Source organism: Topomyia yanbarensis, chromosome 3 (genome assembly GCF_030247195.1).
Source record: "Topomyia yanbarensis strain Yona2022 chromosome 3, ASM3024719v1, whole genome shotgun sequence".
In the NCBI taxonomy this organism is placed as follows: domain Eukaryota; kingdom Metazoa; phylum Arthropoda; class Insecta; order Diptera; family Culicidae; genus Topomyia; species Topomyia yanbarensis.
In genome coordinates, this window is record NC_080672.1 from 407020406 (window position 1) to 407026405 (window position 6000).

Here is a 6000-nt window from a genome sequence, read left to right on the forward strand (position 1 = left end):
GTCAGAAATGGTATATTTATCACAATTGCTGGCAAAACTGGGTCAAATATTAATTAGTGTAAAAATGGTTTGCCAAATTTTTCAGGGCAGGAGTGGTATAGAATATCAACGCATTTTTTGTGCCAAGTTAATAATACATAGGTTCATAAGATGCGTTTGGAATATTTCTTATTCGAACCTGAGGGTTATGAAATTTCAGTAAATTTTTCCACGCGCAAGAAATCGTGGAATGTTCGATCAGTATAGATCAGTAGCTAATGGAAATTGTTTATTGACGCCACAGTGAAAGCCAAGATGGCGGCTTCCGGTTACCACAAAACAGTGACACCGATCATCAATATGGTTGTTATTTGGAAGGGGTTGCCAGTAAATATCAGAAATTGATGATTTACACCATTTTGAAATCCACGGTGACGAATTCCGGTTACCACAAAACTGTGAAAACCATCATCAAAATGGATGTCAAATTCCGATGTCTACTCGCCACCACCTTTCAAATCGATGATGGTTCTCTCTATATTCTGGTAACCGGAAGTCGCCATTTTGAAATTAAAAATTACGTTAATAATCCCTTTCCGATGTGTGTCAACCATCTTCTTTCAAAAGACAGTCATCATTCTTAAACCATTCTTAGACAATAATGGAATATTTCTCCTCTCAAATGTGGTATATCTTTATAACACATTTTTGCTGGTACTCAAACAGGTTTTGCTCTTAATAAAACGTATAGGGTGGTTGTACCAATAGTCGCATACTTAAGGAAAACTTTTGTTAAAAAATCGATGAATACCTATGGACAATGTTAAAACATTAAACGAAAGCTTTTAATCCCTACTTCATAGGAAAAATATAAAGATGGTTTAATAACCAATTTATGTATTCAATACCGCTTGTACCACTATAGGAACACATGTACCAATAGTGGTGCAATCGCTAATTTCGGTTCCTATTATTGCAAATCCCATTGATTTCTTATTGGACTTGCAACTATAGGTACATTAGATCAACTATAGATGCAAGGGAGCTCAAAACTCGAATAAAATCATTTTTTTCATTAGCTATTTGAAAAAATTTCAAGGATAACAGTTTTATTGTCGCATAATTATAGTGCTATGAATCGATAAAAAATATTTGTTGATGGTTGGTACTTTAGTTAGGCATATAGCCCACTACTGTAACTATTGGTACACATCAACTATAGGAGCACCCACCCTACCACTTTTACTCACAGTGAATTGTTAGCCCACTCTTGCTCTAAACGTCTCATATATCCTCATACAATAGAAAGATTCCCGTCGGTAGAATACAATATGTTTTCCAATTCGTTTATTTGACGCGGCTCATGGAAGCGTGAGTTTAAAGGAGCCGTGGGTCTTTTATATGCTTACAAAAATATAATTAGTAAAAACTTTCGTTTAACTCATTAGGTTCTGGCTACAGCTTCTTCTGTACGGAAACCCACTTTTTCTTCATATCTTCGTCAGATTTGGCCTCCTTGTGATGCTTCCGTAGCATAATTTCCACACACCAAAAAAATCTGAATTTTATCGTTGACGCTTATTTATATCGTTATCGTTTATTCCAAACTTTCCATAATCTAACAAACTGTAATTGGCGAAATGACGAAATATAACCGTGTTCTGTTTAATTTTACATGAAAGATGTACTTTCCATGCGCAGTGCCATAAAATTACACCCTTCAACATTTTAAACAAACGCCATATGTGGAGGAAAATTACGTGACTCGCAAAATTCAACGACATGTAAAATTAAAATCAAACGTAAAACTATGTCATTTTTGATGCTCGTATATGTCATGGGCAGGAGATGTAAATTTACACGATTTTTTCTAGCTGTCAGCATTTTTCTAAGGGGCTTGGATCCGGCGCGTCGGGAGGAAGGGAATTATGCCCAGGAAAGTGACCGCAGGCCTTGGTCAGCTTTATACCAGTCCAAGACAATATTTGAATAGTGGCACGAAGCTATATCCGGCCAGAAGATCGTAGGGCCCTCGAGTTGCTTCAACAACAGCTTCAATGCTTCTGTAGATACTCCTAAGGTAGATCTTTCCGTTTACAGTCCCGGTAGCCACGAAAGACGCACTCAGTTTGTCACATGAGCAGATTTCTTGCCAAATTATGCATTTATTGGTAAACGTTGAAACTTTCTCCTGATCATCAAACTTGTGTTGGGCGGTGAAGAACAGTTAGCCCGGAAGGTGCCGGAAGTCCGCTTTGACGTAAGTCTCATCATCCATAACCCTTACCCGCACATCCCCAGCTCCGCCCCTCGTTTGAATCCAGAAAACCTATCTCAGCAGAAAAACAATTTTCGCCGGGATTAGGTTCGCGATTTTCAGAGTGATTGGATAACCTTTCTATATAAGAAATGCAAATTGCAAAGAAGTGCAAGTGCCAAAGTCCATTTCCGTCACAATTTTTTTTTTTTTTTGAGATTACTGTAAATCTCGACGGTTCCATTTATTGTTCGTATTCATGACGTGAAGGACTACACACGAAAATAAATTATTCCCAAAATCGTGAGTAAAGTACCATGAATTTTGGAGCAATGAATCTTTTACGTTACGATAGCAGGATCATGAACAAAAGTTATGAGTTTTATTATTATGTTCAATTTCCCTTCAAAAACGCTCGCATAACGCATCAATTAGTTGAGATATTTGTTTTGATTTTGTGAACTTCACTCATGGCTTCCGTCATTTCATTACCACAGATTTGTGTTCGTGAACTAGTTCACAACTTTAGGAATATTGTTCATAAAACCAAAGGTTAAGTTGTGATTTTTTCATAGATTTGTGAACTTTATTCAGAGATCAACTATACGACGTGAATTAATTTTTGTTTTATTACCACTTCATAATCTATTTCACGAATCACTGAATGTTATTCATCCTCGTGAACAAACTCCCGATGCATACTATATTGGTCACGATTCAATATCCGTGCATTTGAAAGAGTTCACATAATAATGAAATATTATTTATGGATACGCGAACTGATTCATGATTCCTAACGTATTAGTCACGAGTCACCATTCGTGATGTGATGTGATAAGAAGCCACTATACTTGCCTACCCTCCTGGTGATTTGTTTTGAGAAGGGTGCGTCAAACTCTTATCAGACCTTCTGACGAAAACAAGTTTTCTTCAAGTGACTTGGGCTGGCTATCCACGTTCCCTCATCCAGTCCTCAATTCGTATGATACACTGGTGCTCCCAACCCCTCCCAGTTGTCAAACATTTTATAATGTAACGAAAATCGAATATAACATTTAATAAATACATCGAACAACATAACGCAAATAATAAATATAACAAATGAATAAACATAATGATTATAATAAAAACAAGACATTTAGTACTATTATAATATATTAAGATCCAAGAAGACTTATGCCATCTGCTCTTTGTTAGCATAGGCCAATTGGATTTCTGTTCGAGCCCGACACTCCAGTACACTTCTGTGTAGTAGCTTGACAACTACTAAGCACGTATACCGGGTCAGTGCGTAAATGCATTCTCCATTATAAAATAATACCCGTCCAAACTACCAACTCCGCAACACCTATGGAAGAGACTGATGAATCGTCTACCTTCCGTTAAGTAGGCAGCATCAACACTTCCCGTCTATCTTAACCTTCCCCGTGAACGATGGAGATGGGGACGGACGCAATAATGGCTATTATGCTGTTGGTTTTAATATGGGTCGAATTAATATGAACTCCTACTTACCACTTCCTAAGCAACTCTTATTAGATAATCAGCAGTCAAACATGATGAAGTCAGTATGCAATCCGCCAAAATCATCGTCACAACGCAACGCAACGAACGCACCTGAATTGCGACAAATAGAGAAATACTTGGCCATCATGCAGCAGGCACTCCGGAAAGTGTAAAGTAGAAATGTGGAAAAAAATGAATTTTTACAGAAAAAAGTTGGCCCTAACGTTGTACAAGACCTTACAAGTAGTGTTAAGATAGGTGCATTTGGATTTGGCTATGAAATTGAATAAAACAAACATGTTATGTTTTTTGTTTATTCCCTAAAAGTTTGAAAACTATCGGTCAAAAGGGTGAATTTTGACGAACCTTTTTGTGGTGTAATTTGATTCTGTACACCTTCCTAAATAGTAACAAAATAAACTCAATACTCTGTATCTCTATATTTGGAGTAATTCCAAGCTATCACTCTTTAGTCAATGCAACGTGTCCGTCATTTGTGGGTCCGTACTGATGTTGGCTCATGACAGCTCAATAGATTCAGTTGTCCCATGCATCGAGAATGCCAACAAGCTCGACTGCGTCAGCAGTTTTCTATAGATTCGATAGGCCTCTGTTCTCCGTTTAATTCTCGATAACTTTTTCAAATGGACATGTCTAACAATGAAAAACTCCCATTTCTTTATTTATTTTCTCTTTAGATTGTTACGAGGTCATTTTAAACCTTTCCAGATATTTATTTTCTGTAGAGTATGAATGATGATTATTTCGACTAGAATAAGTAAGAGAAGAGGAAGTAAACACAGAGAGTCTCTGATTGTTAGATACGTCTATCTGAAAAAGTTATCGAGTAGTAGAAATAAAATTATTTTCACAGTCTTAAAAGAACTGTCCAGCTCATGCAATATGCTTTTGATGCTCTCGCAAAAATGCTCCACGGCTATATGTCAAGGCAAGCTCATGAGACTGTAAACATCGACAAACAAGTGCGGCGTCATCGAAATCGTCTGCGTTAACAGTACAGAGCGTTATGCAGCTAATATTTACGTGACCAGTACCCGGGAGATATTAAATTAATTTCGCCGTTGCCTAAAATTTTAAATCTGTGGCATTCATATTTCTTGTAACTGTGGAGTGTCGGACATAAAACCGTATCGTCCTCGAAGTCTCAGCATGGACGAAGAGCAAGCGTAACTCATCGTCATACCGCCGAAGTCCGCAAAAATAAGTCTCACTATTTCCCGACTTGAAACGACCACGCGATCATGCTTCACAATATCAAGCAAGTCTCAAGCCATGCACTCATTTGACACCTACCTAGTTATCAGTGCCAAGGTGATTTCTATTATGATAGAACTAGTTTCGATTTTAGTTCTGCCAGATTGGCTTTAGCAGTCGTACCCCGTGATAGTGACGATAATTTAATATCAATCATTTTATTATGGTACGGGTGAGAGAGCTGAAGTTCACAGAATGCACATTTACTTACTAATCCCACAGCTTTCTTATCTGATGCATTCTAATTGATTCGATCCCTTCGTGTTCTGCTCTGACTTGCTCGTAAGATATAGGACGTACATAGCCTTCACTATCAGTCCACGAAACAATTGTTCCAAACAAAATCGTTGTGCGTTGTGCGCAGAATCGAACCATACGCCACTATCACCGGCGAAGCGCTATGCTGTTCTATGTACTGCATGTTTTGAGTTGGAGGGCAAAGGACTTGTGCCAATGGCAACCTACATATGAACGTGTATTTTTAGCGAACACACTTGGCCATGAATGAAAAACCACCGTGAGAAAAATAAAACCAGAATTTAAACGGTGAACTTTGCCGTCTCCGGCGGCGCTCGCTCTAACTGGATATGCTAATGAGAGGTCGAAGCGTACCTACACGAACGAAATCAATAGTTGTGTAGCACGAAATCCGTTTGTTTTTCCATGCGAACGATTTGCGAACCTTGTACATATTCTCGTTTGACTCGGTCGATAGTGAATGGCCAACAACCGCTGCGCTTGTGATAACAAATAAAGTGAAGTGGCGATGTGCGAGAGAGTTTTCATCTCAACTGAGCTCATAAGCCTCACGCTCTCATAGCACACAGCTTCCCATCAATGACACGGACCAACGGAGTGCACTTTTTTTAGTAAGATAAGAAAAGTTACTAGAGTAATTGACCTATCTACAACATATTAGAATGGGTGCCACACAATTTCGATTGTTGTTCAATTCACATCGTTGAATTATTATTCTGCTTTGT